General features: G+C 44.7%; 1 protein-coding gene across 1 annotated transcript in view; it reads right to left on the bottom strand.

Moving 5' to 3' along the window:
* NOC3L (NOC3 like DNA replication regulator) overlaps positions 1 to 24,934 on the bottom strand; it is an 825,940-nt gene that overhangs the window by 190,859 nt on the left and 610,147 nt on the right. The window lies entirely within an intron of this gene.

Here is a 24,934-nt window from a genome sequence, read left to right as displayed (position 1 = left end):
TGAGGGACCATTTGTGGGGCAATAAAATTGCTCTACTCAGTCTGTCTGCTATAATGTTGGATTTGCCCGGGAAGTACGTTGCCAACAGAAAGCACTGGGATGACCGTGCCCACTGCCATACCCTGAGGGCTTCTCGGCAAAGGGGATAAGAATTAGTCCCGCCTTGTTTGTTCAGGCACCAGACCACTGATATGTTGCCTGTCTGTATTGCAATTGTCCTAGAGGAAGAGAGTCCTGAAAGTATTGCAATGTTAGAAGTACTGCTCTCATTTCCAGGACATTGATATGCAGATGTGATTCCTGATCTGTTTATGTGCCTTGGGTAGTCTTTCCCTGACCCCCCCCCCACCCTATCACGGAAGCGTCCGTGGTCACAGTGGCAACTGGAGGGGGGAGCATGAAGGGACGTCCTATTGTGACATGAAGAGACGTCAACCACCACTGAAGATCCTTCTTGCAGGAATTCGTTGTCAGGATCATGTGACTCACTGGAAGCTCTTGGTAAGACCATTATGTGAATAGAAGCCATTAAAGGATTCTCATATGCATCCTTGCTAACAGGATTGCTAAAATAGCTACCGCTATCAAACCTAGAACTTTCAATACCTCTGCAGCTGGTGCTCTGTTCTTTGATATCAGGGACATGATGTGTTGGCAAAGAATAGAAATTCTTTCTGGTGGAAGACAAAGAGTGGTGGTTGACGTGTCTAGTTCTGTCCCTATAAAGACGACATGCTGCGATGGCAACAAGTCAGACTTTTCGAAGTTGAGTAATGCTTAGCCGATCGCAGAGTGGCAGAGTAACCTCTCTTGCTTAATGAAGTTGAAGCCTGGTGGTGGAGTTAAGGAGCCAATCGTCCAAATACAGAAATCCTAAACACCTCAGGTGAGCCATACACTTGGTGAACACTCTGGGGACTGTAGTGAGACCAAAGGGCAAAGCTCGGAATTGATAATGATTGGCTCCCAGCCAGAAACGCAGGTGATCTCTGGATGGTCTGGCCATCTTTATGTGGTAGTACGCATCCTTGAGATAGATCAAGCACATCCAATTGTCCTTCCCTAGAAACGGGAGTATGGGCTGTGGAGTGACCATTCAGAAAGTACAGTTGTGTACACTTACCATAAATGTAGATGTGCGAGTGTATTCACTGTTACAGTCATACATTTGGGTAATCTGCTGGCAGGTTGCCCTCAGTCGGCCTGAATAACAAAGTCTTGGGTCCTGCGTCGGTTGCTATCTCCTCTTCCATGACGTCAGGTCGTCAGGAGTATAAACATGCAGCCGACACCATTTTAATCAGTTTTTCTTGCCCCGGATGTCAGGTACCCCCCCCAAGTGGAGAGAAAAAATATATATATAACTATAAATATATACATGCACTTTAGAACACATAAAATTTACCTTCAACTAAAATCAAATACACCACAAAGGCTTTTGAGCATAGTGAAGGAAAGAAGAGGTAAAGAAAGGGGGGCTGGCGGGTGGGTAACCTGGACTGCAACAGTGAATACACTCTAACATCTACATTTATGGTAAGTGTACACAACTGTACTATGTTCTTCATGTTTCACTGTTGCAGTCATTACATTTGGGTAGAATCCCAAAGCTATGGATGGGAGGATGGAACTAAACAGTATTAGGAGCAGCTATAAGGCCCTTCAGAACTGCAGTGGCAAAGCCTGCCCTGGATTTAGAAAAGAGAGGTAAATGGTAATGCTTTGTGAATGTATGAACTGAGCTCCAAGTAGCAGCTTCTAGAATGTCTCTGGTAGGAACCCCTCTGAGAAAAGCTGCTGAAGTAGAGGCAGCCCTGGTGGAATGGGATCCGATCCCCTTGGGCACAGATTTACCATGGTGCAAGTAGCAGAAACGAATACAATGACTTATCCATTTAGAAATAGTCTGCTTTGATATAGCTTTCCCCTCCGATCCTGCAGCAAATGCCACCAGTAGTTGCTCAGACTTTCTTAGAGATTTTGTCATGTTTAAGTAGAATCTTAGTTGTCTGTGTACATCCAATGAATGCAGAATCCGCTCCCCCTTGTTCTGCGGATTTGGGAAAAAATTTGGCAGGTGAATAGTCTGGTTAAGAACCACACTGGATACCACCTTAGGCATAAAAGAAGGATTGGTCCTGAGGGCCACCCTGTCCGGGTAAAAGAAAATGAAAGGCTCCACTGCCATGAGTGCCTGTAGTTCTGAAACCCTTCTAGCTGAAGTGACTGCCAAAAGAAAGGCTGTCTTCCAAAAAAGAAATTTTATATCCACAGAAGCTGCTGGTTCAAAAGGAGGTAGGGTGAGTTTTTCCAGCACAAAATTGAGGTCCCATGCAGGAGTTGGCGCTCTCCTGGGAGGCCTTAAATTTTTGGCCCCTCTGAGGTACTGTTTTAGCAGGGGATGAGAAAAGAGAGGAGGCTCTGTATTGTAATGAGCCGAGATGGCAGAGGCATGGATTTTTATTGAAGAAAAAGATAGGCCCTTGTGAAGTAGCTCAGTCAAGTATTGCAAAATCTGAGGAATATTGGGCTTTGCTGTGTCTATTCCTTGTGCTTGGTTCCAAGCACAGAATCTCTTCCATTTATCAGCATAAGATTTTCTAGTACTAGGCCTTCTGGCCTCCAAAATGACATCCATCACAGGTTTGCTAAGAGATGTGGTTGCTGCAAGATTTAGAGTTTGGAGCGGAGTGTGCAGAATTTGATAGTTCTGCTGAGACAATAGGTGCAGTGTTTGAGGCAAGTAACACGGAGGAAGGTGTGACATATTCCTTAGTAGCAGGTACCAGTGTTGACGAGGCCAGTCCGGAGCAATTAGAATAATTTTTGGTCTTTCCTGTCTGACTTTTAGTAAGACCTTGGAGAGTAGAGGCAGAGGGGGAAAGGCATAAACTGATAGGTTTTTCCAGCTGAAGGATAGAGCATCCACTTTCCATGCTTTTTTGTGATGAGCTCTTGTGCAGAATTTGTCCAACTGATAGTTTTGGGGAGAGGCAAATAGATCTATGTCTGGGCTCCCCTATTCTCGTGTTAACATGCTGAAGATTTGTGGATCCAGTTTCCATTTGTGTGGGTCCATAAGATTTCTGCTTAGGTCGTCTGCCAGAGTATTTTGTTTTCCTGGCAGGAATTGAGCTTGAAGATGTATTTGGTAAGTCAAGGCTGTGCTCCACAAGGCCATGGCTAGTCTGCAAAGGGGGTAGGAGTGGTTACCCCCCTGCTTGTTTATGTACCACACAACTGTGGTGTTGTCCGACTTTATCAGTAGTTGCCTGGAAGAAGGAAGTCCTTGAAGGCTGTCAGAGCATTCTGTACAGCTAGCATTTCTTTCTGGTTGATATGTAGATGCATTTGGTTTGGGCTCCATTTGCTCTGAATGCATCTTCCTGGCAGATGGGATGCATCTGTAGTTGGGTAGCAGGGGGTAGAATGAATGACAGTCTCTTGTTTTGGTGATATGCCTCTGCCCACCAAAGAAACTCCTGTTGCAGGCAGGGAATGAGAGGAACCATTGTTTCCAGGCTGTGACAATTTTGACTCCATAAGCTCTTTAAGTACCACTGAAGTTTCCTCATATGCAGTCTCACATATGGAATTAGTAGAATGTTGAATGCAGGATGCCATGAACCCCAAAGCCTGCAGAATTTGTCTTGCAGATAGCTGGGTTTTTGTTGCCACTTGTTTGAAGTATGTTGTCAATTGAATTTGTCTGGCGGGAAGTAAGCCATCTGGGCAGTTGTATTCAAACTTGCACCCAGGAATGTAATTATTTGAGAGGGTACAGGTTGTGATTTCTTTTCGTTTATGGTGTACCCTAGGCATGCTAGAAGCCTTTTTACAAATTACAGATGCTGAAGAAGAGTGTCCTTGTCCTCTGCCTGAATGAGACAATCGTCCAGATATGGATATATTTGAATGTTTCTTTGTCTGCAAAATGCAATTACTGGTGCCAGGCACTTTGTAAAGACCCTGGGCACAGTAGATAAGCCAAAGGACAGTGCAGAGAATTGGTAATGCAAAAAGCCTGCTTTGAAGCAGAGGTATTTTCTGCAAGATTCCCTTATTGGGATAAGCAGGTATGCCTCTTAAGTCTAGAGTTACCAACCAGGCATTCTTGCCTAGCATAGGCAGAGCTGCTGTAAAGTCAGCATTTTGAATTTTGGAATGTCCGGGAACGTATTTAGAATGGATAAGTCCAGAATTAGACGCCATGTTTTGTCTTTTTTGGGTACCAGGAAAAGTCTTGAGTAAAATCATTGGCCTTTTTCTTTTCCTGCCACTGGTTGAATAGCCCCCATATCCATGAGGGACATGACTTGTTTCTGGGCCTCTGTCCACTGGTTTGGTGGCAGATCTGGCCATCCGTTTGGAATTGGCAGCATGTGGAAATGTAATCTGTACCCCTGGGATACTATGTTTAATACCCACTTGTCCTGGGTAATTAAATGCCAATTTTGAGCATGAAGTGCTAGTTTTCCCTCCAAAGGGGCTGCCAAAAGATAAGTGCTTGGAGATGGCAGAGAAAAGTCATTGAGACTGTTTAGTGTAGGGTTGTGCTTTGTTACCTCCTGATTTGGAGGTGGAGGCACCCCATTGCTTTGACCTGTAAGATCCTTGTGATTGAAACCTGGAGCCTTTGGAGCATTTGGGTTTGCCCTGAGCGGCTCTGTTGGACACAGGAAAGGACCACTTCTTAGTAGGCCAGTATCTACTGAACCTGGGTGGCTGCACTAGCAAGAAATCTTTTACAGTTTGCATAGATTTAGCTTTGTCTTCCATCTTTTTTAAAACCTCTACTGCCTTATTACCAAACAGACTGTCCTGCTGTAAAGAGGCATCCAACAATTTAGCTTTAACATGATCAGGCAGATTTTGCTCCTTGAGCCAAGAATGCCTTCTTATCACACATCCAGTTACTACGGCCCTGCAAGAGGCCTCCAAGGAATCAAAACCACATTGCAAAGTATGCTTTCCAACCTGTTCTGCTGAATGCCATAAATCCTGTAATTCTTTATTTTCCACACAATCAGAAATCAACATCATTTTCTGTTTCAGTAAGCCCATAACATGCTGTTGATATTTAAGCATATGAAACTGGCAGTTTAAAGCCCTGATTGCCAAGGTTGCAGACGTATAAACCTTCTTTCCCCATCCATCCAGCGCCCTGGAGTCTCTAACAGAAGGGGTAGGATTTTTGACTGTAGAAGCCTCAACACCCTTGGGACCCTGAGAAATTGTTTCAGGGTCAGCAGCAGGATTTTTGAAAAGGAATTTGTGGGAGTCAGGAACCCTGTAATATCTGTCTGGCTTACTAGGAGCCGGAGGCAGGGAATCAGGAGCCATGCTTGATTCCGAGAAAACATCATCAACAATGTCTAATACATGAGGTATTGCCAAAGGCCTATGCTGAGGAAGTAGAATAAAATCCCTAAACCTCTTTTTGGATTCTGAGAAGTCCTGACTCTCCCAGTGAAAATGTTCCCTTAAAGTATGCAAAGTCTCTACAAACGAGTAATCCTCTGGAGGAGAAGCAGAAGGGATGGTTTCCTCTGCATCAGAGTCCTCATAAGGTGGAATAGAAAATTCCTGATCAGAAGAGGAATCAGAAGAAATGGAACCTGATCTGAAGATTCATAATAAGTGCCTTGCCTAGGCCTCTTAACAGGTGTGTGTGTGTGTGTGTGTGTGTGGGGGGTTGGGAACCCCTGATCAAGGTAATTAAATCCTCAGCCATTTTCATAATTTGTTTTTTAGGCATAGGGGCCTGAGCACGTGGCTCATGCATCAGTTTTTTAGACATAGAAGTAGATTTTGGCCTTGTGTTTGATGATGGCGTTGGTTTAATATACAAATGTTGAGGCCTGAAAACACCCTGAGAAGCCGGTGCCTGCTTAGCGGCGCTGGACCATCCAAGGGAGAGACATCCGCGGGTACAATACTTGCAGAATCTCGCTGCATACCAGACTTCGAATGGGTCTCGGTTGAGGCCTGCGACTCAAAAGTAGTGGGCATCAGGGGCTGCGAAAGCACCTCACTGAGTACCGGCAACTGGCTTAGGAGAAGCTTAGTCGTTGGTTTTGGACCTCAATGGTCTGTCTCTGTCTTTTTCCTTGTGTTTTTTGTGAACTCCAGTTGTCGGATTGCTAACCGACGACATTTCAGGATAGTTAAATCTTGAACCAAAATATTTAGAAGCAAAAATATACCGATGCTTAATAGTGCGTTGGTTAAATTTTGCACAAAACTGACAGCAAGGCACGTTGTGATAAGGGCCTAGGCAAGGAATACATTACAAATGGAAATCCTTATGAGGTATTTGCTTCCCACAAGTAATGCAATTATTAACTTTTACTGACATCGGTAAGGAGCAAGAAAAAGTTTCCCCAAAGGGGTACTTGAATTAGTTTGAAGACTTCGGTTCTGAAACTTGAAAAAGTACAGTTTTGTACCTACCATAAATGTAGATGTCCGATAGGAATGCATCTGCAGTCCTTACAAATGGGTTGTCCTGTCGTCAGGCAGCCCTTCGGTCGGCCGGATTCCAAAGTCTGGGTCTGGCCTCGGCTGGTGTCGCACTTCACCCGACGTCATAGCTGCAGTTATTCGGGTATAAAGGCATCAGCCAACACCATTTTCCTCAGTGTTTCTTGCCCCAGATGCCAGGTGCCCTCTTGGAAGGCTAAATTTGGATAAATGCCAATGATTCCAAATAGTAGAGAGCAAACACAAAAATAAGCATGTATGTACATATATACAAACAAATGCACCATAATAGATTCCCCCAGCTAGCTATAAGGTGGGCAGAAACCCTAGGAGCACCACAGAGGGGAAGGTGGGTGGGTAATCCTGACTGCAGATGCATTCCTATCGGACATCTACATTTATGGTAGGTACAAAACTGTACTATGTCCTTCAAGGATGCATCTGCAGTCCTTACAAATGGGTAGAATACCATAGCCAAACTGGGGGAGGTGGAAAAATAAAGTTATGGTGTAGCTAGGATCCCTTGCAAAACAGCAGTGGCAAAACCTGCTCGGGATCTAGAGTATAAAGGTAAATTATAATGCTTGGCAAATGTATGCACGGAGCTCCAAGTAGCAGCCTCCAAAATGTCCTTGGTAGCCACTCCTCGTAAGAAGGCTGTGGTAGTGGCTGTAGCCCTTGTAGAGTGAGGCCTGATGCTCTCTGGAGTTTTCTTTCCATGGTAGGAGTAACAAAATCTAATGCAATCTCCTATCCACTTGGAGATTGTCTGTTTTGAAATTGCTTTTCCTTCCCTTCCTGTTGCATATGCTACCAGTAGCTGGTCAGTTTTTCTATTGCCCTTGGTCCTGTCCAGGTAGTAGCGTAATTGTCTATGTACATCCAAGGTATGCAGCAGTCTTTCTCCCCTGTTCTGTGGGTTGGGGAAGAATGTAGGTAGGTGGATAGCCTGATTTAAAGAAACTCTGGAGACCACCTTAGGCATAAAGGAAGGATTTGTTCTCATGGACACTCTATCTTGATGGAAGATCAGGAAGGGTTGTACTGCCATTAATGCCTGAAGTTCAGATACCCTTCTTGCTGAAGTGATTGCCAGCAGGAAAGCAGTCTTCCATGATAAGTATTGTAATTCTGCTGTTGCTGGTTCGAAAGGAGGAAGTGTCAATTTTTCTAGTACAAAGTTCAAGTCCCATGCTGGTAATGGTGGCTTCCTAGGAGGCTTTACATTTTTAATTCCTCTCAGAAACTGTCTGAGCAGAGGATGTGAGAAGACAGGAGGATCCAAGTCGTATTCTGCTGAGATAGCTGATGCATGAATCTTGATGGAGGAATAGGACAGGCCTGTGTGGAAGAGCTCTGCCAAGTATTCCAGGATGTTGGCTATGTTTACCAGTGACACATCTTGTCCTTTTGCAGTACTCCAAATGAGATATCTTTTCCATTTTGCTGAATAATTTTTTCTTGTTGAGGGTCTGCGAGCCTCAAGGATAATGTATTTAACCCTTTGGGACAAATTAGGGTTAATTGGTCTTATGCAATGTTCCAGGCAGTCAGCTGCAGAGTTTTCAGGTTTGGATGCAGATTGTTGTAGTTGTTCTGTGTTAACAGCAAGGGAACCAGGGGTAGTGGCCATATTTGTTCCCGAGACATACTCCTCAGTAATGGGTACCAATGTTGCCTTGGCCAGTCTGGAGCTATCAGAATGATCCTTGGACGGTCCTCTTTGATCTTCAATAGCACCTTGTGCATCAAAGGAAGTGGTGGGAATGCATATGCTGTCATGTTTTTCCAACTGAAGGATAGGGAGTCCACCTTCCAAGCAAGTGGGTGGTACGCCCTTGTGCATAATTTCTTTAGCTGGTGATTGTGTGGGGATGCAAATAAGTCTATTTCTGGAAGCCCCCATTTTCTTGTAATGGTTTTGAAGATGTCCGGATGCAGCATCCATTCGTGGGCATCCGTGGTAGTCCTGCTCAATATGTCTGCTAGAATGTTTTCTTTTCCCGGTACAAAAATTGCTTTTAACTGAATGTTGTAGCTCAGGGCCACATTCCAGAGGTCCAGTGCCATCCGGCAAAGAGGATACGAATGTGTGCCTCCCTGTTTGTTGATGTACCACATAACTGTGGTGTTGTCTGTCCTTATCATCAGTAGACCTTGTTGGAGAAAAGGTTGGAATGCCTGAATTGCCAGTTTTACTGCCAGCATTTCCTTTAGATTTATGTGTAGGTGCAGCTGGTCTTGAGTCCATAAGCCTTGTATGCACTTGTCCAACATGTGTGCCCCCCAACCGAGGTCTGAGGCGTCCGTCATGATGGTTTGGCTTGGTTGAGTACTGTGGAAGGGCAATCCTGTGTTTGATTGACAAGCCTGAGCCCACCATAGGAATTCTTGCTTCAGGCATGGAATAATTGGAAACTGGGTTTCTAAGCTGTGCTTGTGTTGAGACCATAAATTCCTTAGGTACCACTGTAGTTTTCTCATATGCAGTCTGGCATGAGGAACCAATATTATGCAGGATGCCATGAAGCCCAAGGCTTGCAGTACTTTTCTTGCTGTCAGATGGTTCTGCTTTGTTAATGCCAAGAAGTAGAGAGGTAGCTGTTCCTGTTTTTCTACTGTTAGGAATGCCATTTGCTTTGATGTGTCCAACTCTGCACCCAAAAAGGTTATTCTCTGAGATGGTATCAGTCTTGACTTTTTTATATTGACTGCGTATCCCAGGGCTTGTAGCAGGTAAATGACCCTTTGTAAGTCTTCTGCTAGCTTGTTTTTGTTGTCCGCTTGTATCAGGCAGTCGTCCAGGTAAGGGTAGATTTGGATTTCCTGAAGCCTGCAATGAGCAATTACTGATGCCAGGCATTTCGTGAACACTCTGGGCGCAGTAGATAAGCCAAAGGGCAATGCTGAGAATTGATAATGCTCTGATCCTGCAAGAAATCTGAGGTATCTTCTGCAGTTTGGTCGTATGGGGACGTGCAGGTATGCCTCCTTGAGATCTAGAGTTACCAGCCAAGACTCCTTGCCCAGCATGGGAAGAAGATGCTGTAGAGTCAGCATTTTGAATTTTGGAACAATGAGGAATGTGTTTAAAGCGGACAGGTCGAGAATAGGTCTCCATTTGCTCTCTTTTCTTGGTACCAGGAAAAGTCTGGAGTAAAATCCTTTTCCTTGCTCCATAGATGGTACCTTTTCCACAGCTCTCATCTGTAATAATTGGGATATTTGTTTTAGAGCTTCTGCCTTTTGATTTGGAGGTAGGTTTGGCATTCCTCTCTTCCCTGGCAGAATATGGAAGTGAAACCTGTAGCCTTGGTCTATTGTCTGTAAAATCCACTTGTCTCTTGTGATGTAATGCCAGTTTATTGAAAATAAGGCTAGCTTCCCGCCCAAAGGTGCTTCTAGTTGCTCCCTGGTAGGCGGTGCCAGAGCCAAGTCACTGTGATTGTCCTGCAGTTGTGGTGGTGGCTGTGTCCGTGGCTGTACTTCGCTGGTTGTTACTCTGCCACTGGCGTCCCCTGTAGGCACCCCTGGATTGGTTTCTGCCTCTTGAACGCCTATTCCTGCCCCTCTGAGCTCTGGTTGAGTCTGGAAAGGACCAATTCTTGGAGGGCCAATTCCTGCTAAACCTTGGCGGTTGGACCTGTAAGAAATCTTTTACTGTCTGGACAGATTTTGCCTTCTCTTCCATCTTCTTCAGCACCTGTTGTGCAGGAGAGCCAAACAAATTGATCTTATCCATAGGAGCATCTAATAGTTTGGACTTGACATGGTCTGGTAAGGCCTGCTCTTTTAACCATGCATGCCTTCTGATAACTGTGCCAGTCATGGCTGATCTAAAGGAAGCCTCCAGTGCATCATATCCGCATTTTAAGGAATGGTTACTGACTTGCTGAATGTTATGTACCATTTCCTGAACAGATTTTTTGTCTAAGGATTCATCAGAGGACAGTTTTTTGGTTAACTGGTCTAGCATAAATTCTTGATACTGGATCATGTGAAATTGACAGTTCAAGGCCCTAGCTGAAAGAGTAGCAGAAGTGTAAACTTTTTTACCCCATCTCTCTAAGGATCTGGATTCCCTTTCTGAGGGAGGGGGTTCTTAGCAGAAGTAGCTGCTACAGCCTTGGGTCCTTGGGAGATAGTCTCGGGATCTGCAAAAGGAGCCTTATACAAATGGTAATGCGTGTCCGGGACCCTGTAGTATCTATCAGGCTTAGCAGGGGCCGTAGGTAGAGAATCAGGAGCAGTACAAGCATCATTAAATGCATCATCTACAACAGAAAGAACTGGAGGAATGGCTAAAGGCCTATGTTGTGGTAAATGCAGAAAGGTTCTAAGCCTTTTTCTGGAGTCTGAAAAATTCTGGCCCTGCCACTGAAATTGTTCCCTCATAGCATGTAAGGTTTCCCCAAAGGAAAATTCCTCAGGCGGGGAGGCAGAAGGGATGGACTCTTCAGCATCAGAGTCTTCATAAGGGGAGAAAGGAGCCTCTGGAGGGTCGGAATCATCTGAATCATCAGAGGAATCATCTGTAGAAAGGGCTGAGGGGGCTCTGCTCTAGGCCTCTTCTCTGGAGGTGGCTGAGAGGCCCTGTCTGGTTGAGGATGGGATCCCCGGATTAAAGAAATGAGATCCTCTGCTAAACTAAGCATTTGAGAACTAGAGCTGGGCCTGTGAGAGGGGTCTTAGCAGGCACAGTCTTAGGAGCTTTAGCTGCTTTATCCCTGGCAAAGGCCTTAATGGACATGGCTGCAGGAGGCCTAGCAGCTCCACGTGCAGGGGTTGAAATATCCAAGGGAATAGTGTCATCTAATTCCTGAGAAACTGCAACAGCAGGTGGGTTTTCTGAAGCCGATTCCACCAGATTGGAAGAGGCCTCGGTAGAAGGTAAGTTTTCAGCTGAAGGAAGAACCGCTTGCCCGGTTTCGGCTGAAACCGAGACACTCGCGGTTGGCTTAACCGCGGTTTCGGCCGAAGCCGCGGACCGCGAGTGTCGGTCCTTTTCCTTGCGCTTTTTAGGCATTTGCGTAGTCGGAGGATCCGACGGCATAATATAAGCAAAATCGGAGCCGAAAAACTCCTCAGCAAATTCAGACCGACGTCTAAGCGTCCGCCGGTTAAAAGAAGCACAGGCTGGACAAGCTGCTACGTCGTGGTCTGGGCCTAAACAGGGTAAGCAGTAAGAGTGGAAATCTTAATGAGGTATTTGTTTCCCACAAGTTAAACAGTTATTCACTTTTTCTGACATCGGCTGAGGCAAGAAAGAGTCCCCAACGGGGTACTTAGCTTTTTAGAAGTCTTCGTAGTAGTATTCGGTAGTAGTAATCACTGGTTCTGACCGACCGGCACTTGCGAACAGCTTCTGCATCGGGCGCCACGCGGCAAGAAAGACTGAGGAAAATGGCGTCGGCTGATGCCTTTATACCCGAATAACTGCAGCTATGACATCGGGTGAAGTGCGACACCAGCCGAGGCCAGACCCAGACTTTGGAATCCGGCCGACCGAAGGGCTGCCTGTCGACAGGACAACCCATTTGTAAGGACTGCAGATGCATCCTTGAAGGACATCGAAAATTTTCAGGAGTCGGCCGACCGGCACTTGCGAACTACTTCTGCTTCAGGCACCGCACGGCAAGAAAGACTGATTAAAATGGTGCCAGCATGTTTTATACCCCTGATGACCTGATGTCATGGAAGAGGAGACAGCAACCGACGCAGGACCCAAGACTTTGTTATTCAGGCCGACTGAGGGCAACCTGCCAGCAGATTACCCAGATGTAATGACTGCAACAGTGAAACACGAAGAACATCTTTTTTCTCACAAATTGGTTGAGTCTGCTGAGAACCAAAATGGGTCTCCAGTCCCCTGTTTTCTTTGGAACCAAAAAGAATCTTGAGTAAGTTCCGAATCCTGTCTGGTCTGCCGGAACTGGCTGGATGACTCTCTTTTTCTAGCAATCGGCGTACCTCTATTGTTGCTTGCCCCATGTGACTGGGAAAGGGCTGGGTGGAGAACGGTATGAAATACCCTCTGAAAATGATACTTTGTACCCAACTGTCATTTGTTATATTTAGCCAGGCTTTTGGGTACAATGATAAGCGACCCTTGACTGCCTCCAGAGTAGGGCAGCCAGGCCTCCCTTCAGGAGCGCTGGTAGGACTGACCAGAGAAATGATCTCTGTCACCCTGGTGTTGCGGACCCCCTCTGCCGTGAGGGCAGCATCTTCCATTGAAACCCCTTCTTCTGCCTCTTGAGGGGGGCTTCTCCACGTGCATCTTGAAAGTCTCCTTGGGCTTTCCGGGACCACATCTTTCCTCCCCTCTGACCTTTAGGAAAGGGTCGAGTGGGGGTGGAAAAACAGACTCCGACAGCAGAGTCTTTCCTTCTTGCTCACACCTGGTCAAACTTTCCTTCACCTTTGACCCAAACAAAGATGAGCCGCCAAATGGGGTATTAGTAAAGGAAGACTTGAAGGGCTCCGCGAAGGAACAGAGCCGCATACAAGCATGCCTACGAAGAGCGATACCTGTACCTGCAGCTCTACTCGAACCATCAGCTGCATAAGATATGAGATGCATGGACAAGTTGACTATCGAACTGAGGGTAGAGAGCTGAGTGGCAATCTTGTCGGATACACTCAAAGCTATGGCACCCTGAAGAGTATCTCCCAACTCCTTAAGGAGATCTCTCTGCAGTCTGGTAAAATGTGTCAAGTAGTTCAGTGATCTGAGAGAAAAAGTCGCTGAACTGAACATGCGTTTCCCATATCTATCCATGATCCTAGATTCTCTGTTAGGAGGATGGACAGATGAGGAAGTCTCAGACATTTTATTTTTGGTAGTTGCCGCCACCACCATGGCATCAACAGGGACTCCCTTGGTCAAAAAGGACTTATCCACGGGGGCAGAAATAAACTTATTAGGCCTTCTAGGAACAGGTTCCGTAGATTCTGGTGACTCCCACGCCCTACGAGAGACCAGATCCATAAGCTCATCATAGGGCAGAGACACCCAAGAGGTGGAAGATTGAGACCCGGACGCCTTCAGGAGAACCGACTCGTCCTCAGTAAGGCTCTTGGACTGCCAATCACCCCTCTGCCTAAGAATTTCAAGAATCTCCGCAAAGGAGATGTCCTCAGAGGGGGATCTAGGGGACCCTTCTGATTCAAGTCGGTGTCCGATGTGAGAGACTCCGGGGGGGGGGGGGTCCAAATGCCTTCTCTTGCATAATCTCTTCCTGGGAACCTCTTCAGGGGGAACTTCTGGAGAGGTCTCGGAAAAGCAGGGAGCACCCTATGGGGCTACCTGAGGCTCAGAGTCTCTACGATTGGGATGACCGGAGGAGACAGAAACTGACACAGGCACTTTAGGGGAAGAAGAGGCCAGACCTTGAGATGAGGAAGTCTTAGAAGACAACACTCGCCTCATGGCTTCGAATGCATCTCGGCTCCGATGAGAAGGAGTCAACGGATCCGACGGAGCCACGATCTCCTCCCGCACCAAAGCCGTGGGCTCCGAGCCCGAGGTAGGAGCCGAGCTCACCAGAGCTGAAGCCCCGAGAGGAAAAGTCGGCACCGACAAGTCGGTGTGGCTAACCTCCCCGGACCCGACTGGACAGTGTCGGCTCCTAGAGTCCCCGGTCGGCGCCGAGAATGTCTGAGCAGATGGAGCCGATGACACTGGAGCAGGTGTCAGCTCCAAGGGATCCACAATCATCAGGTCGGCCTCCTCCAGCTCCGAAGGTCCGGTATGGCTCGGAGGAGGAGCAGACAATTCAAGAGTAGTGGTCTTCGGCTCCGACGGTTGGGTCTGAGCCGACAGCAATTTAGCTAGGCCTGGTGCCTTTAAGAGTTTCTGAACCAGCTGGTCCATATCCAGATCAGAAAGGCTGACAGAGGACCTGGAAGAGTGAACAGCTGGAGCCGACTGAAGCAATATGGATGGAGGTTTTTCGGCAACCGGTTCCAGAGCAGTGTCCCGGTTCTGAAAAGAGCAGACTGTCGGCCCCGAAGGCAGTGGAGCCGGTCACCACACTTTCTGATCTTTTCCCTTTTTTTGACTTAGATTCAGTGAAAGATTTAGATGATTTGGATGATTTGCTGGCTCCATTCTGGTCAGACAATGACTCAGAAAAAGGATGTTTGATAATACCCCTATCAATTAACTTCCTCTTCCTTTCTGCTAGCACTCTGGTGGAAAAGGAGTGACAGATACTGCATGACTCTTGCAGGTGCACCTCACCCAAACAGTAAACACACTGTACATGGGCATCTGTGACTGACATTTTCTGTCCGCAGTCTGAGCATTTTTTAAACCCAGACTTTGGATGTTTGTCTCTTTCTTCAGACATTTTACAATTTCCACTAAATGGAACACACTATTTAACTAAGAGATATTTTAGAAATGTTAACTAATTCACACATAGCCCAAAAGGGGCAACTAACAACTATCAATATAAACAGGATTAAGTAATCCAATAACAATAGCCCAACAGGGAACACTGACTAACAAGTAAAGAAAGGGATCCTAAGGCCAAAGGGCTGAAGGCAAGTACGATTTACTGAGGAAAGGGGGTCTGAACACAGAAAAACAACTATCTACTAGCTAGTAATATCTGTTATTAGAAATAGATCAAAGCAATATAAAAATTGAAAAATATAACTTGCTGAAAGTTGAAAACTCCATATAAAGTCTCGAGCATTGCTGGAAACCAAGAGATCCGTGCCACGGCAAACTAGATCTGAGGTAATTCCAGCAGTGCATTATGGGATAAGGGGTGGGGTCTCGAGCTACTGGAGAACTTTGAGCTTGCTAGTCGGCCCTGTCGGAGCCGAGGATCGGCACTGAACCCATCAGTGAAGAATGAACGGCGAGACTGAACAACTTCACATTTGCAGTTATTGGCCGTTTGGGCAGTTTTTCCATCTCTTTCAACTTTTCTGGTTTAAAAGCATGCGTTTGAGCTTGTTTCCTGCTTCTCTTGTAACTGGTCTAGTCCAGATACAGATTTGCTGTATCCAAGACTGCCTGCAAGCTTCTGAGCCACCCAAGCCTTTCTGTGTTGGAGGGAAGCCTTCCAGATTATCAGTGTGAGTGGTAAGCACTAGGTAGCCTATCTACCAAAAGAGGAGTGGTTTCTAGCCCAGAACTTGTAGTTTAGTTTGGGCAGCTTTTCCATCTCTCTCAACTTTCTGAATTAAAAGCCCACATTTGCGCCTGTTTCCCGCCTTTCCTGTAACTAATCTAGTCCAGATAGAGACTTGCTGTATCCAGGACTGTTTGTAAGCTTCTGAGCAGTGCCAAAGTCTGCTTGTCAATTTTTCCCTTAGATCTACTAGTTCTCTCCTCTCCTGCATTTAAACTAGCCTATTAGTCTAACACTTTACCAGACTTCTTGTAGCAATTATTGTAGCACACAAAAGTGCTAACAAGGAAACAGCTCCAGTACTTATTATTAATGCCCACCCCTCCAGGCATGTCTAAAGGCCAGTTCTCTGAGCTTTCTCCTATTAACCTGGTGAACTTGGGCATCCTGAGGAAATGTAGCAACTGCCTCATGTACACTGACAACCCTCTCCTCTTACCTCCCAACACTCAGACTTGCGAGAGATGTACTTGTATATCCAAATTGGAAGCCACGCACTCTCCAGCCAAGACTGGAATAGCTGGTCAAGCGGAGAAGGTCAACAATTGCACTAAAACCACATGGAACACACAGCCCTCCAGAACACACACCAGCACTGCCTTCACATAAAAACACAAACCACACACCCACCTTCGCTGAGACTCTCAATAAAAATCTACCCAAGCAGCAGAGACCTCCCAGGCAGATGTGCACTCGACCACTACAACACAATAATCACGAGACACATAACTCTCCTAAACAGTGTGCCACTCAACCAAAGCCCCTAAGGCAAAACAGCATGCCCAACACACTACTCATAGGTGACTTAATAGTGAGGCACATGGATGTCTCACTCACTAGGCTGAATAAGGAGAAAGTAACAGTCAGCCTGTCAGGTGCCAGGATCCGCCACAAAACGCACACACTCAGATCCCTCAACAACAGGTACAAATATGACTCTGTCATTGTACATGTGGGTGTGAATAACCTGAGATGTACCTCCCTGTACTACATGAAAAGAAACATGGAGGAGCTCTCGGATTATGTAGTCCAGGCAGGTATGAGCATAACCCTGAGCAGCATCCTACCATCACCCAGAATGATACCACAGTACAAGCAGAAAATGATTGATTTCAACAATCGGCTAAGTTTCTGATGTCATTCTAAGGGGATCCAGTATCTGTCTGCCTGGGATGACATGACTGACAGACCTCGATGCTTTGCCAGACATGGCCTGCATCTGTCACCCCTGGGCTTCAGGATACTGGCCAAGGCGGTCACCCCCTATAGTGCCCTTTTTAGGCGGCGTTGGAAAGACCAAATTACCACCGTAACAGCTACAACAAATGAAATCTGAGGCTCATGCTGCTCAACGCTAGAAGTCTAAATCTCAAAATGCACTCGCTCGAAACACTCCTTAAAATGGAGAACATCACCATTTGTGCTGCAACAGAGACCTGGTTCAAGGCAGCAGAAAGCACTCCTGCACTACCAGGCTGTAACTCATTCCTCAACTTTCGGCCCCAGAACTTGGACCGAAACTCCAAAGGCAGTGGTATTTCCATATTCATAAAGGATGCACACCCCTCCAGAAAGGTAGCCCAAAAAAACGCATCAGAGATACTTCAGGTGCAGCTAACATTGGGTATGACAGATTCAGGTCGTAGCCTGCTACAGGTCCCCAACCATGTCCCAAGAATCACACTCCACGTTCCTAAGCACTCTGGAGAATATTAGAGTCAAACCTGACACTCTCTTACTAGGTGACTTCAACTACCCCTCCATTAACTGGGAAAACTACTCATCTACCAATACACTTGCCCAACATTTCCTGGAGTTCATTAATTCCGATGCCCTGGACCAGCTCGTTCTTACACCCACTACAGGTAGCAACATCCTTGACCTGGTCATTACTAACATGGGTGACCGTTGCTCTACACCAATAGTCAGCGCTTCTCCCTGGTTAGATCCGACCACAAACTAACCACCTTGGAAATCCCCCCCCCCCCCCCGTAAAAGGCAACTACCATGAAAAACTTCTCCAAAGCTAACTTTGAGCTCCTAAAAACAGAGGTGGCTAACTTCTAACTTTAGAAATTTCAAAGGTAACCACCATGAAAAACTTCTCCAAAGCTAACTTTGGGCTCCTAAAAACAGAGGTGGCTAACTTCTCGGTACCCATGCAAATGAAGAATAGTTGCATGACCGCTGAATCATACACCAATGCACTGTAAGAACACGTACAAAAATGCATGGATCTCGTCATACCCAATAGAACCAAGACGCTCTCCTCCAAAAAAAAAAGAACCCAATCTGGTGGTCTCCTGCCATACACAAACTCTACAACAGGAGAAATAAGCTGATGCGGAATAAGGTGAAGTCCCAAGACTGGAAAATCTCTCTTATCAGCCTCAACAAAAAGTTGAGATCCCCTCATCAAATCCTCTAAAGCTAGCTATGAAAACAGAATTGCAGCAGATAGTACAGACAACCACAAGGCCTTCTATGGTTATGTAAAGATTCTCCACGACAATTCCCAGATTTGCTTTGAACTACTGCACAATGGTACCTCCTATACCAAGTCAACAGATATTGCCAGTATACTGGTCGACTGATTCAGTGCCAACTTTACCCCTCCCCCCCCCCGAAAGGGCCAATCACAATACCAGTAGATTGCAAGTGACTCAGTATTACTGCTGCACAGGTTAAAACAGCACTGTTCAAGGCCAAGAATACAGCTTCTATGGGACCTGACAATATCCCTGGCTATATTCTACATGAACTAGACAGTGAAGTGGCACCTCACCTGTGTGCCCTGTTCAATCACAGCCTCACCTCAGACTTTGTCCCTACCGAATGGTGCACTGCTACAGTCATCCCTCTCCACAAAGGAGGAGCGACTACAGACCCTGGGAACTATCGCCCCATTAGCCTAATGAGTCTGATATGCAAAGCTATGGAATGCATCATCATGGACATAATAAACAAGGACAGAGGGAATCTCCAAACTCTGCATCCCACACACAGTTTGGTTTTGTGAAGGGTAGATCATGCCTGCTCAACTTGGTTGACATCTCTGAGTCAGTCACCAGAGCTGTGGATTAAGGCAAGGTGGTTCATACAGCCTACCTTGATCTGGCCAACGCTTTTGATACCATTCCCCACTCAGGAATCATAGAAAAACTCACTAAGCTAGGCATCAACCCCTATATTACTAGGTGGGTTGCAAACTGGGTCCTCTCCTGTTTGGTGTCTACTTTTCTGAAGTCCAAGCCAACACGAAGGGGCTCTGGTTGACCAAGTTCGCAGACTATTGCAAGTTGGGAGCTATTATTAACTCCCCAAGTGATGCTGACATCCTACAGAATGGCCTCACGGAGACCAACGACTGGTATCAGAACGATGGCCTTACGCTCAATGCCAAAAAATGTCATCATCCCCTTTGGGAAAAACCCGGTTCCCATGCATTACCACATTGATGATAGTCCACTGAACACAGAAAGCGTTATACGAGATCTGGGAACACAGGTTGACAGCAACCTCTCTTTTCATCACTACACTGCCACTGTGGTCAGAAAGTCCTTCTGTGTGGCACATCTCATTACTAAGGGCTTTGCATCCAGGAAGAAAGAGGTCATTGTCTTCCTCTACTCTTCCCTCATTAGGCCAATCATAGAGTACAATGCCCCACTTGGCGTGTACCTCACTAGACACCTGCAACAACTGGAATTCCCACAAAAGTACCTCACAAAGAGGATCCTAGGCTTTAAACACTTGTCCTATATGGACAGACTCAAAAAACTCCAACTATTCTCAGTCTCATATCGCCTACTTAGAGGTGATCTCTGCTGAACTTATAAAGCCACGTTTGACCCAGCTCTGTTAGAAATGCTACATCTAAAGAAATCCCAGTCTCACCACACCACACGCTCCAGAGACCTCAACCTTATTACCACAAATAACAGAACATGCTGGAGGGACAGGTTCATAACCCAGAGACTGGCCATGCTATGGAATAGACTTCCTATACATGTCAAGCAGAGCACCTCGCTGACCCTCTTCAAGAGAAATCTTGATGACTGGATGGGAGACAGAAAATTCACCCCAGGGATAACTCCAGTGGCTCTACTCGACAGAGGCACTGGGAACTAAGGTCGGGTGGCACTATGCTAGGGTAATCCTATGGCTAGGCTTGTAAAGGCCCCAGGGGCATTAGCCTAGTATACACCTATGAACCTATATGATACATGTTGAATAGCTGCATATACGGCCAACTCTTGTTGCATTAAGAATAATTCCACATAAATTTCATAGTAAAATTATAAATTAAACTACTGTTTCTCATCATACCATTCCAAGTGTGAATGGGATATGTACTTTCACCCGAATGCATATGGCCTTTAAGTATACCATTCAAAAAGACTGCCTGTGTGCTAAAACCTGAATGAGTAAATGAAAGGAGGACAGAAGTTTTAACACATGACATTAAACTCTGGTGTCTTTGTGTTATTTGGGCATTGCAACTCTTAAACTACATAGTGGTGAATAACAACTGTAACTGCTAAATGACATGGACTCTATGGTTTCAGTCTGTTTCTGGCTATAGTCCAGACAGCCTGATGTACACTTTATATTGTGAAAGTGGATATAGTGAAGACAGATTGGCAAACTCAAAATTCAGAATAAAAATTATACACTGAGCTGTCAGTACTATAGTCAAAAACAGACGAACACCAGAGTCCATGCTTCCATTTCCTCTGGTACATCCTAGAGTATTGGGGAAAATAAATGCTGGTTTCTGAGTCTGATTAAAAGCATGCACAAACAAAGCCACAACACCTTTGCGACTTAAATCTGTTAAATCTGCATTATGAGTTTTCAGTCCAATTAGTACTTCAACTGTAGAAAATAATATTGAAATAAAATGCAACTTTGCATGTAATCATTTTGGGTTGTAGAAAAGTACTATATGTTTTATATCCTGCAAAGCTTCAGGGTACCTTCCATTCACCTAAACCATTAGCTTGAGATGAGCTGGATAAAAAGACAGGTTTCGGTGCCAGGACATTCAAAGCTTTCATGCCAACTGAGAGAGGGAGGCCGAGCCTTGAGAAGACATTGCTAGGAATAACAAAAAAAAACAACACACAATGGAATAAAAAAACACTCCAAAAACAGGGTGGTGGGAGGAGGATGGAGGCTACTGCAGCAGTGATCATTTGAACATCTACTGTCATGGTAAATTTAATTATGCAACTGTACTATGTTCTTCATATTGATCACTGCTTTGACAGCCTAAGCTATGTGTGTAGAGTGCCATAGCGTATAACAATTGGGAGTTAGAAGAAGGGTTCAGGAAACCCTGGAGAATGGCCATAGCAAAACCTGACCTAGACCTGGAGAAGGAATCTGGCTTGCTATGCTTTATAAAAGTATGTACAGAGGACCAAGTTGTTGCTTCTAGAATATTTCTATAATTCAACTCTTCCCAAAAAGCCATAGATGAAACCAAGGCATGATAGATTATGGCTTGACCCTGCCTGGAATAGTTTTGCTGCAATGGAAATAAAAGGTTATAGCCCAAGAAATCCATTTGGAAATGGTCTGCTTTGACACAGGTTGCCCCTTCTACTTACCTTAATAAATTAACACCTGAGCAGAAATTCTCCTCAGCTACAAACCACAAACTTGAATGGTACAAAACAATTTATACTTTAATGGTAAAATAAACAGTGCGTTAGCGCTTTCGTTTAAATCTCTGTTAAACTTCCTCAGACCCCTCAGTCTGAGGAAGTTTAACAGAGATTTAAACGAAAGTGCTAACACACTGTTTATTTTACCATTAAAGTATAAATTGTTTTGTACCATTCAAGTTCGTGGTTTGTAGCTGAGGAGACGTGGCGCATTGGCTTTTTCATTTTTATTCACTTTGTTTGTTTTTCGTTTTATCAGTTGAGCAGAAATTCTGAAAAACTGTGTAATGACAAGATAGTACCTGAGGTGTCTGTGGACATCCAAGGTATGAAGTATCCTTTTCTCCCTCATTTTGGTGCTCAGGGAATAACAAAGGTATATGAATAGTTTGGCTTTAAGAAAATTTGAATTCTAGTTTAAGCATAAAAAGGATTAGATCTCAAGGAAACCCTGTTCTCTGGAAAATAAAATAAAGTTGACCTACCATAACAGCTTACAACTCAGACATTCTTCTTGCAGAGGGAGGTCAGAGAAAGAAGTAAAACTCTTTATCATCTTAAGAACCTCAAGTCAGCCAGATGAGCTGGTTCAATTTGAGCAAGTGTTAGCTTCTCTAACACAAAATTAATGTCTCAAGGAGGAGCCACTGTTTTTCGTGGATGTCTCTTATGCAACCCCCCTTTAAAAATATGTTGTCATGGGCATGCTTTCGAAAATGGGGGATCCGTGGGCAGACATGCTGAAATGGCAAACAAATGAACCTTGACAGAGCAGCGAGACAGGGAAACAGAAGAGCAACTCACACAAATTTTGTAAAACAAGTGGCACACTACTCTGAATGGGTTCAGATTATGTTTTTGACACCCACTAGAAAACATTTTCCATTTGCTAACATAAGATTTTCTAGTTGAGGGCTTTCTTGCCTCCATCACTACCACTTGCACATCTTCAGTAAACAAGTGCCTAAAAGGTACCAAGACCCTAAGATCCAGGCAGTCAGTTAAAGTTGTTTGGGGTAAGATGTACAAAATGTCCACAGACAATCATACATTTATTTATTTTACCTTTGTTTACCGGGAATGTCTAACTGGGCAACTGCCCATTTCCAGTGGAAGGCCGGTGAGAAAATCTCCAAAAACACAAAACATTTAAAAAAAATACATAATAATTAAATAATTGCATAAAATTACATAAACAAAAAAAATATATACATAGCATTTACATAGAATTACAAAAATTATAAGCAAAGATAAGGGTCAACAAAAAGATATCTTTGCTTATGAACTAAATATTTACATTGCAATGAAACATTTGGTAGAAAACTGAGTTTCAGTTGCAAACATTATGCACAACTTACAACCTAACCAGTCATTGTCAGCCAAGCACTGTAAAGCTCATTCAATTCTTGCCTTCCCTTAAACCCCATTCTTCCTTCAAAACATTATTCTGCACATATTGTTCCCACCATTCCTATTTCATTTTCCATGTCACTTATTCCTACCCTTTTCTAAATCTCCCACTTCCAGTTATTTCATCATTATTTCACTCACTACTTCTAGTACAGTTGGTTTAGACTTTGATTTCCATTTTCTAGTAAATGCTTTTCTGGCAGCCACCATAATTAAACTCAGCAAGGCTTTACTAAGTCTAGGCAATTCCAATTCTGTACCATAGATAAAAAAAAAAATCATGTCCTTAGTTACACCAATTTGCTCATCCAGTATTGTTGATAGAGTAGTCTGCAGGAAATTTTTAAAGTCTGCCAACTCATAACAATCTGTAAAAATATGCTCCCAATTACCTCTTTCATTTCTTATTACTGTGTAACTAGAGCCAGTCTGTGATGAAACTTGTGGTAATTTCCCTTTGCCAATTCCAAAAGAAGGGATAAACACTGCTGCCTAGGCCAGATGGGAGTCATCACAATGATCTTGGGGGATTCTTCTTAAAAATCTTGAGAATTATCTTAAATATTAGAAAGGGTAAAAAAAATATACAGGAATATTCCTGTCCAAGAAAAGGAAAAGGCATCTGTCTTCTTGGCCTTCTTGCAGGAAGTCTTGAAGCAGAATTTTGCCAAGCTGATAGTTTACTGGGAAGGCAAAAAGGCCTATTTAAGGAACCGCCCACAGACGGATCAGATCTTGGAAGACCCTGATCAAGTTTCCATTCATAAAGGTCTGCCTTTGTCCTGCCCAGCTTGTATGCCACACATTTTTGCACTGACAGAATGTAGGATATAGAGTGAGATTCTGCTGTACGTTATATCCCACGAAAAGATGTCTAGTTTGCAAGGGGGAGTAAGACCTGGTTCTCCCTGTTTTTTTTTTAATGTACCACATCACTGTGGTATTGTCCGTAACAACTTGAAAAGGTCCTGGGGACCAAAGGTGATTTAGAGAGTTGAGTGCATTGGTAAGGGCAAACTTCTCCTTTATACTTACCTGCTTGTGTCTGTTTGCTGTCCTCCTTTATATTTAAGTGATTGTGTCTGTATTTGTTGTCCCAGATAGCTTGAACTTTTATCCCTGTAGCAAAGTGCAAGGTAAGTTTTGGAGCAGGAGGGGAGAGGAAGAGACCTAGATTCAGGGCACTTGATGTCTCCATCAAGTGACTTCTCTTCTCACACATCCCAGAAATGGAATCTGAAAAGATAACAGGTGTTGGTGCTGGGACCAAACAGACTTCAGATACCATTGCAACTTTCTTATGCTGAGTCTTGCCAGAGGTATCATGAAAATCACAGATGTGATGAGACTTAGAATCCTGAGGTATTCCCTCCCTTGCCCATCAAGGGGAACCAAACAGTCACAGAAGACATTACTAACCTCCAGTCCTTAGTTGTTGTATATGTAACACCAGAGGGATCAGGGGAAAAAAACCTGGAATAGATCTAAATGTTGATACATTTTCCTGTGGAAGAAAAACTCTTTGTACCGAGGTTCTCTTGTAATCCCAGCCTGCCTGCATACGAGATTTCTCACCAAAGACAGATTCCTGATGCTCTGAAAAACAGTCTGCGTAGGTAAGCAAGACATCTAAATATAGAAAAATGTGGAAAACAATATGCTGTAACTGGAGCTAGACATTTTGTGAACACTCTTAGGGCAGTGAATAGCCCAGAGGGTAAGGCAGAGAACAGATAATGTGATCCAGATACATAAAACCTTAAGAAACATCTGAAGCCTTAACGGATAGGAATGTGAAAAGCACCTTTTAAATCAAAGGTTACCAAAAATCTCAAATGGGGAAGAAGAGGTAAGAAATTGTGTTGTGAAAGCATCTTGAACTTGGGCACCATCACAAACTGGTTTAAGAAAAAGGTCCATAACTGATCTCCAGGCATTTTTTTTGGCATCAGAAACCTTCCTGAATGAAAACCTTTTCCCCTCTGGGGAAAAAGGAACTATTTGTATTTCCCGCCACCCCCCCCCCCCCCCGCCAATAAAGCATGTTCTGCAGGACAGCAGAGGGCAGAGGGGGTAGGTCTGAAGATGTGGAATAATACCCTGCTAAGGAGGCATCTCTTCCCACTGAATCAGTCTCTGATCCCATTTGTCAGAAACAACCTGTTGCCAAAGACAGAGAAATGGAGAATCTGACTTTCTGCAAGGGATAAGAGACTGCCA

Source organism: Protopterus annectens, chromosome 14.part0 (assembly GCF_019279795.1).
Source record: "Protopterus annectens isolate FY-2018-M chromosome 14.part0, PAN1.0, whole genome shotgun sequence".
In the NCBI taxonomy this organism is placed as follows: domain Eukaryota; kingdom Metazoa; phylum Chordata; order Ceratodontiformes; family Protopteridae; genus Protopterus; species Protopterus annectens.
This window is presented reverse-complemented; position numbering and strand designations above follow the sequence as displayed.